This window comes from Sciurus vulgaris (assembly GCF_902686455.1).
Source record: "Sciurus vulgaris genome assembly, chromosome: X".
Lineage (NCBI taxonomy): Eukaryota > Metazoa > Chordata > Mammalia > Rodentia > Sciuridae > Sciurus > Sciurus vulgaris.
In genome coordinates, this window is record NC_136471.1 from 97,083,889 (window position 1) to 97,093,814 (window position 9,926).

Consider the following 9,926-nt stretch of genomic DNA (forward strand, 5'->3'; position numbering starts at 1 on the left):
CCAGGGTGCTTAACCATGGAGCCCCATCCCCAGTCCTTTTTGTTTTTTATTTGGAGACAGGGTCTTGCTAAGTTGCTTAGGACTTTGCTAAATTGCTGAGGTTTGCCTAGAACTTGCAACCCTCCTTCCTCAGCCTCCCAAGCCTCTGGGATTAAAAGCATGTGCCACTGTGCACAGACCTCCTAGTTTTTTTTTCTTTTCTTGGTACCAGGGGTTGAACCCAGGGGCATTTAACAACTGAGGCATATCCCCATCTCTTTTTAAAATTTTATTTAGATGCAGGGTCTCACTGAGTTACTCAAGGCCTCACTAAGTTGCTGAGGCTGGCTCTGAACTTGGGATCCTCCTGCCTCAGCTTCCTGAGCCACTGGGATTACAGGTGTGCCCCACAGCACCTGGTCCTCCTAGTTTTTTGAGAACCAAAATGTCTTCAGTCATTGCCAAATATTCTGTGGGAGTTAAAGTCACACAGTGTTTAAAACTAGTGCACCTCACTTAAAAAATGGCAGCTTGATATTCCACTGAATGGACATACCCTTATTTATATACTTTCTCCTAATGAAGGACATGTAAGATATTTCTACTGTAAATAATGTAGCAGTGAATATCCATTTACATTCCTGTTGTATGCATAGGAGTTCATCTATAAGAATAACTTTCCAGAAGTGAGGCTTCTAAATCAAAGTTATGTGTGTCTTGAATTTTGATTCATAACTGCCAAATTGCCCTCCGTACAAGATGCATAGATTTGCACTCCTAGCAACATTATGATGCCTTTTCCCAAATATGGCCAATCACTGTGAATTATTCCAATGCTTTGATTTTTGCCGTTTTGAGGGAGGAAAGGAGTGATGCATTTAAGTTGCATTTCTTGAATTAAATGTCATTTCATATTTTTAAATGCCATTTGTGCTTTTTTTCTTTCAAATGTATATTCTTGTCATTTGCCCCTTTTACTTTTGGGCATGGGATTAATTTGATTGCTAGATACCAACTCTTTGTGTTAACTAAAGGAAGACCTTTGTCATATGTTGTATTTTTTTCTTGGTTTTTCATTTGTTTTGACTTGGCTTATCATACATATTGGGGAGTACACATTTCATTTTTTAATGTGGTCTGATTGCACAATCTTTTGTGGCTTCTACATTTCCTGTGTTGCTTAGTCTTCTTCAAGTCAAGGATATAAAAAAAAAGTTCCATTTAAATTACAGATGAAAAGAATGTTAATGAATGGTGGTGGCCCCATCGAGTCTCCATCTGGGTGGAAACAAAGTTAGACTCTTCCACATCCTATACAGTAAAGTCCACATTAATTTAAGAACTAAATATATATTTGAAAAATGAGGCAAAAATTTAGGAGGATATTTCTATAATTTTGCTTAACACAACAAACACTTAAAATATTTATTGGTATATTATAATTATACATAATAGTGGTACTAATTGTGACATTTTCATACAAGTATATAACATAATTTGATCAATTTCAAATTTCATTCCCCAGTACCATTGAATTACCCTCCTCCTTCCCCCTGGTCCTTTTCCTCTGCTCTGCTGTTCTTCTTTCTATTTTCATGAGATTCTTTTTTCTCCCTAGTGTCCACTTATAAGAGAAAACATACAACCCTTGACTTTCTGAGTCTGATTTATTTCACTCAACAAGATTTTTAATGAAGATGAGAAACCCAGGAACCATGAAGAGAAAGATTGTCAGATTAAACTGCATTAAAATGTTAAATCTTATATAGTCGAAAGATGTATTTGAGGCTGATAGAAAATACATTTAGTACATATTATACACAGAGGATTAATATACAGAAAATGTAAAATGAAGATAAGGGGGGAAAGGCAAAAATGTGTTAGAAAATATAGGACAGGTTCTTTATAAGGAAAAAGTGAAATGCTAGCTGGTTGTGGTGGCACAGGCCTGTAATCCAAGCAATCTGGGAGGCAGAGGCAGGAGAATTGCAAGTTGGAGGCCAGCCTCAGCAACACAGCAAGGCCCTAAGCAACTCAGCGAGACCCTGTCTTTAAGTAAAAAATAAAAAGGGATGGGGATGTGACTCAGTGATTAAATGCCCCTGGGTTCGATCCCCAGCGTCAGAAAAAAAAAATCTCATACAAAAAGATGTTTACCATCCCTAGTATCAAGTAAGGGACACAACCCCAGGAAAACAGGGCTAATGTTCATTCCAACTTTTATGTTGCTTTCTAACAAATGAAACTACTGTCAGCCCCTCTGCTAATTCTTTGCCTTCTGGGTATCTTTTGGTCCTTGTTTTTTAAAAGTATATATTATGAAAAACACAGAATTATGCATGGATTGTTTTTAATAAAGATGTGCTCCTACTAAATGCATCTTCTGCAATTTGCTTTTTTCATTTAGACAAAAACATCCCAGATATCCTTATATGTCTATAAAATCTTTTCATGGCAGTTCCAGAGAATACATGTAGCAATTTTTTTACCTCTCTGTAGTCCTCCCAATCCAGATGCAGTTTGTTTACCCATTGGGGTAATTTTTATCGTAAGCAACATCACCTGGTAGTACATCCGTCATTCTACCATTATTGGGTTCCCAGGAATATGGGCCATTTAAGGCTCTCTCTCCTATTTTTGCTAATATAAATAACACTATCTAGGACATCCTTGTGTGCATAGAAATATTTGGGGGCTGAGGATGTAGCTTAGAGGTAGAGTGCTTGCCTAGCATGCTTGAGGTCCTGGGTTCAATCCCCAGTACTGAAAAAATAAAACAAACAAATGTATGCATTTTGTGTATTGTGTGTGTATATTTCATTAGAACAGAGTCCTGCAAATGCTGCTTATAATAGAAGAGAAAAACTTAAATTGGTACCTTTGAATTGGGTGTTAAGCACCCTTATTTTTGAGTACTCATGTTCCCATATTCTCATCAACAATGGTTCTTATCAATCTTTTATATCTTTACTAATTTTATATATTAAAGGCAGTATCCTTGTTTAATTAGCATCCATTTGAATTTTTGTGGTGTAAACATCTTTTTGTATGTTTATTGGCCACTCATATTTCTGTTGCTATGAATCTTTTGTATATTCTTTTGGGTTGTCTTTGAACTCAGGGCACTTTACCATTGTTCTACATTCCCAGCCTTTTTATTTTTTATTTTGAGACAAAGTCTCGCTTAGTTGCTGAGTTTCTGAGTCTGGCCTTAAAGATCCTCCTGCCTTAGCCTCCAGAGTTGCTGAAATTACAGGTGTGCCACCATGCCTGGCTTATTATCAACCTTTTTAAGGTTTAAGAATTTGAAGGGTGATGCATGGTATACTATTACACATTTATTTACAGATTCCTTCAGTTACATATTAGGTTGTAGTTTTTTTCTTTTTCTTTTTTGGTAGCAGGGATTGAACCCAGGGGTGCTTAACCACTGAGCAACATCCCCAGCCCTTTTTCCAAATATTTTATGTTGACACAGGGTCTTACTAAGTTGCTGAGACTGGCTTTGACCTTGGCAATCCTCCTGCCTCAGCCTTCAGAGTTGCCGGGATTACAGGTGTGAGCAGCCTCGCCTGGCAGGTTGTATTCTTTGTGTTAATGATATCTTTGAAATGTACTGTATAAAGAAAATCAGCCCACTGTTATGTATATTATAAATACTTTTCTTACTTTAATATTGGCATTTGATCATCTTTTACATTTCTTTTCTTTCTGCTGTTTAGAAAATTTTAACATCTAGATAGGGTCAAATTCATTAGTCCTTAACTGTGTGTCTCCTGAATTGGGGGAATAGCTGAGAAAGGCTTTCATTACTTCAAAATTATAAAAACTTTTAACATACCTATTAATTTTATGGCTATCTTATGCACACATTTCTAATCCATCTGTAATTTATTGTAGAGTTCAGAGATAGGTAATCCAGTGTTTTAATTTGTTTCCCCTTCTTAAATGCCTACCAAGACTTTCCTAACAACATCTTTGATGCAGAGATTTAAGATACAGGTGGTCCCTGACTTATGATGTTTCAAATGTATGATGGTGTCAAAGCCATATGTTCAGTAGAAAGAATACCTTGAATTTGGAATTTGGATTTTCTCCCCAGCTAGTTATATGTAGTCTGGTCCTCTCCAGATGCTGGGCCACGCAATGAGCTGCAACTCCCAGTTAGCCTCATAATCACAAGGACAAACAACCAATACTTCACAATGTGCTGTGTTGCTAAGCTGTGATGTTCAGTAGGTTAGCTGCATTACAATAATTTCATTTATATTTTCAATTTTTATGGGTTTATTGGGACTTAACTCCATCATAAGTTGAAGAGCATCTGAATTGGTTTTTTTGGTGCTGGGAATGGATCCCAGGGCCTGGTGTAGGCTAAACACTTTCTTTACCACTGAGCTACACCCGCAGCCCCATGAACTTTTAGTATGAACTAAATTCTGATATTGTATGTTACAATATGGATTTGTTAGTGGTTTTAAAATTTCATCGTAAGCAACATTTTTAGTTTTATGTTACTGGAAACCTGATAATGGTAAGATAATAGCTATGTGACCAGGCATGAGAGATGTGGGGAAAGTGTTTTTCCTACCTTCTACTCTTATTCAACACAACAGTTCTGCACTAAATGTTTGGAGGTTGTTACTCCACACAAGCAATTTCTCAAATTCAATTCTGACACTGTCTACCTGGAGACACAGGTTGAGGGTTCAGTTCTATAAGACTGCCCCCTATTTCAGATACCAGTTACCAGTAGTAGATTGTCAGCTATATTTGTGATGAAACAACTCTAAATTGGGGTTCCTAAAACTCTTTCCTTGGGCTTGATAAATTTGTTAGAGTCACTCACAGGACTCAGGAAAACACTTGACTTACATTTGCTCATCAATTATGAAGGATAGTACAAAGGATTTAAATGAACAGCAGATGGAAGAGATACATAGGATGAGGTATGGGGAAACTTGCCTGGAGCTTCTAGGCCCTCTCCTGGTGCACCGCCATCCATGGACCTCCATGTGTTCACTCTCCAGAAGTTCTCTGAACCCTATCCTTTCAGACCTTTATGGAAGCTTCATTATGTAGGCATGATTGATTACACTGTGGCCATTGGTGATAACATAACTTCCAATTCCTCTATTTCCCCAGTGGTTGGGGGATGGGATTGAAAGTTCTAACCCTCCATGTCTGTGGTCTCTTCCATGACCATCCTCCATCCTGGAGCTACCGAGGGGCTGCCAGCCAGTAGTCTTCTCATTACCATACAAAATAACCAGTGTTACCACTCCCCAGGAGACTCCAAAGGTTTTAGGAGCTTTTTGCCAAGAAACAGGGACAAAGATCAAATTTATATTTCACAATATCACTCTACTTATCATATTAATTATGATAAAAATGACTCCTGATTTGTGAACAAATTGCACCTAGACTGGGAGTTCTGTGAAGCCATAGATTTGGGTTTTCCTGAACATTGTCATTTTTGTAAATGGACTGAGTGACAATGGGTGTACTGAGACCCTGGAAGCCATGCCAATAGTACTATTAAATGAGATATTGGTATGTGGAGTAGCTTATGAGTTTTTAGCCTCCTGTTTTCTCCAGTGTGGTTTTGTCCCCAGAGTACCCAAGCTATCACATGGTGTGATGGGCTGACAGATCTGGCTCCATGAGAATAGTATAGGCCAGACTCTAAGGGAAATGACTAAACAGACTCCACTTTGCTCTGAGACTCCATGTTATGTAGGAAATAAGTTTCTCCCATGGGAACACCCCGCCTCTGTGCCCATCATCAGTTACTTGATGTGACATGTTTAATAATATACAATGGCAACTCCTATGTAGTAAAGAATTGCTCTCTTTTGATTCCTATTGCTCCTAAACAATGTACCATGTGAACAGTGATTGTGTGGATGTTAGTAACCATTCTTTAGTTTGCACCTAGGTAAGGGTCATTTTGACCCACTTCCCCCTCTGTTGATGATCTCATGATGTTAATGTGTAATTTTAGATCATAGCAACAGACACTTATGATTAATGTGATTTTTGGTATAAGAACCCCTACAACCCTGTGGTCAGGGCTGTTCTCCCAATAGCCATTTTTTGGGGGGAATTGTGTGAGACAGTCGGCCGGCTTAATAAAGACTCTCAAATTTGGACTTCTCAGTGGTGATCAGTCTGTTCTTAAGTTGCGCCCCATAACAACGGGAGGGGTAGTTTGAACTCGGGTACTCTGAGAAGCCCTTCTGCTGGGAAGACCTGCCTGTCGACTACCCCCTGACATACTAGCTTTCCACTGAGTCACATCCCCAACCCTTTTTACTTTTTATTTTTAGACAGGGTCTCAGTAAGTTGCTTAGGGTCTTGTTAAGTTGCTGAGCTGACCTTGATCTCGTATCCTCTTACATCAGCCTCCTGAGTTGCTGGGACTACAGGTGTGAGCCACTGCACATAGCTAGCTTTTCTGTCTTCTGTCATTCTGTACATCACAGTTGACTGGTGCCAGCTGGGGCCAATTGGGGCCTTGCAGGTACAAAATGTCTCATTGAATTTAAGGCAGGATGGGATCCAGAGCATAATAAGGTGAATTCTTGATCTTTAATAGGAGTTAGGACACTTCTGGAAGTGAGTACCGCTTTTTCTTGAGTCAGTCACCCAGGCCACAGATCCTCTGGCTTCCTGTTCTTTGTTTTATGATTGATGAGCTCAGGTTAGAATAATTGGTCATGACTGATTAGCTATGTTAAGAACTATTTGTTCTAGTTCAGTATCCCCTGCAAATTCCTCACTGTCATCCCCAAACAGAATTGACTTCTCCCTTTCTTGGCCATCTGGACCCAGTCCCATATCTGTCATTGCCCAGGTAAGGCAGGCCCTTTCCCACCCTCTCCTACATGAATTTGTAAGTGTTGTTTTACTTTCTCCACAATGGCAAAACTCCTTGAGTTCAGGAGGTGTTTTGTTTTTATATTAATCTTTATATCTATAGAATTTACCAGTTTGATCTATATTCAATAACTATGTATTGAATGAATGAATTTCCATGGTAAGCTATGTCTGATCCTTTATTTCCCCTGTAAAGTTTAAAATGACTTTAGTTATGTAAATATATGTTCTATGATGTTTAAAAAGGGTGGGATGCTGAAGCCAAGCTATGTGGATTTTAATTTTTGGTTCCCAGCTGTGACCTGGGATAGTTGCTTTATATTCTGTGCACCTCATGTTACTCATTTGTCAAATTTCTCCTAGGATGGTGGTGAGGATTGAAAACTTTAGTACAGGTAAAGTCTTAGAATGGGCAGAGTATGCCCTCAGTGTGCACAAGGTGTCATGTCCTAGTCCCCCTGGCTGATCCCTTTGTGCTAAAATGTTACAGGAATTCCTGACCTTCAGTGGCATGTTGATGGACTTCACCCAGAAGGCGTGGTGGCAACTGGACCTTGCTCAGAATGCTAGGGAGCAGACAGATGCAAATGGTGGAAACAGAACATGAGGTTAAGGGAATAAAATGGGCCCACTGTGCTGACCCCACATGGTTTCTTTTATTTCTCTTTTTCCAGTTGCTGACCTTTTGAGATTTACCCTCCACAAACCTTGTGCAACTTACTGAGATACTCTACAACTTGTTTACTTTATTGAACAAAATACTTCCTTATCTAGAAACGTTTTCCTTCTAATTTTCTACACTGAAGTGTATTTCCAAAACAATTATATTCTTATATCTCTTTTTTCCAGTTGCTCACTCTTTCTTGAATTTACATTCTGAAACAATTCTTATGAAATTTCTGAATATTTTTGCTGATTACTCCTTCTAATAAGATGAAATACTTAATGATTTTTACAGTACTTTGACACACAACTGAAACTTACTGTACTCTTTACATATAGAAATACACCTGTTAGAATTTTAACTCTTAACTAATGTTGCTCTTAGTGGAGACCCAGAAATGAAGCAATCTTAAACTGTTTTTCTATTTAACAATTTATAAAAACACATTTAATAGAACCAAATATTTATTACTTTATGGAATTCAAGAAACCAAGAGTACTTGAATTTATATTTAGCAGTTGATGTTTCAGCATTTTAATTCTCCAAATTAATCAGACACCTCTTTTAACAAACATTTATTAAATTAATTCCACTCATATTAACTCTGATTCACTCATTTTTAACTGTTAACTTTAGGCTACCCATGGAAACCAAGATATCAGACAAGTGAAGTTAACAGTTGAAGCCACCTTTTCCCTGCTGAAGAAAAATCCTAAAAGCAATGGACATTACACTAAAAAACATGTTATAGGAAACAATGGTCTTGATTGCCTGACTACCTAGAAAACATGTGGGTTAGTGATTTTTTAAGACTTCTTTATCTCTTTAACTCATTGAAATTAAACTTTTTCTTAGAGGTTTAAGTCACATGAAGTAAAAGGCATTTAGATCCACTCCTTTTTTAAAATTTATGAGTGTTCACTTATTTACATGCCAATTTTCATACCATGTAAGTGATATGTAGACCAAAACACACATGTAGATACAACATGCAATACACAGGTGTGCACAAATTTACAAAAAACAAAACAAAACAGGAGACCAAGATTTTAGATTTTCTCCTTGAATAATTGGTCTCTGATTAAAGACAGCAGGAAAAAAAAGAAGGCTAAAAAAACTCCAGTTAGACAAAACAAGAATAATCAAAACAAAATATATTAATAAAGGTGCATAGGACCAAATGTGAATTCACCACAAAAATCATGAGCTCAAAAAAGACAGAGATTCTGGGGAAAAATATGGCCTGGCCATAATTACTCTAGTAAAGGAGAATATGGAACATCTATATTAGACCAAAACGCACTTTTGGATCAGATATTTAAATTACTTGTGAGTCCATGAAATCCTCAGGAAAAAGTTCTCAAGGTAAAGAAGACTTGTACATATGGGATCTTTCAATTTTCCTTCCCTGTGCCCAACTGGAGAGAGGAGGAAATCTTACAGGAAGTAGGGCATTCCCTGAAATTCTCAGGCCCATCCTATCAGCTCCCTGAAGCTGAGTCTCTGTTGTTTGGGGTAATACCTGCTGCATTATTCCCCAAACAGAATGTAGACCCCTTAAGAGTCCTCAAAAGGTCTAGGACCTGGTATAGCTGACCTTTCCAGATCCCCTCCATAAATCTGTCCTGTTCTCTAACATTTAGGAAGGAACTTACTGAGAGAGCAGAATCCCAGAGTACAAGAACAGATAGAACAGTCATTTATGTCTCACAACAGATTGGATTTAAAAGTGACATTTTTCTTCTTTTTTTCAGTTGTTGATGGACTTTTTATTTATTTTTATGTGGTGCTAAGAATTGAACCCAGTGCCTCACACATACTAGGCAAGTGCTCTACAACTGAGCCATAACCCCAGCTGTCTTCTGATCTTGAACCGGTTTTAGGATAACTGCTCATGCAACTTCCAGATGCAAGCCTTGGAGACATAGAGATCTGATAGAAAGCTAAGCAGTAAGGATAGCTGCCATTTTGAGCATGAGAAGCAAAGAGCATTAAATAGGGCACCCAGACCCAGAGATGGCAGGCACCCCTTTACCTTAGACATGAATTAGAAGCCTAGAGTGAGGTCCCATGATTTTGTTGGTCCCTAACGTATGTGACATCGAGTTCAAATCAAGAAAACTTTTGGCCTTTACTAGGGTGTGCTCTAGACAAAAACCTATCAATTACCTCAAAAGTTTTCTTCTATAGTCACAAAGAATCAGAGGTGGATAATAGAGTTTCAGAAAAGGCTGAACAAAGAAACCAACCCCAGAAGAACTAGGGTAACTGAAGATAACCAATAACCAATGATATCCGATGATAACCAGGTGATGGCATTAACTGTTACAGGGTTGAGGCCTGAGAAACTGAGGCAGTGTGAAGACCACCACTTCAATCACTGATTCTTGTGATCAAGTCAGAA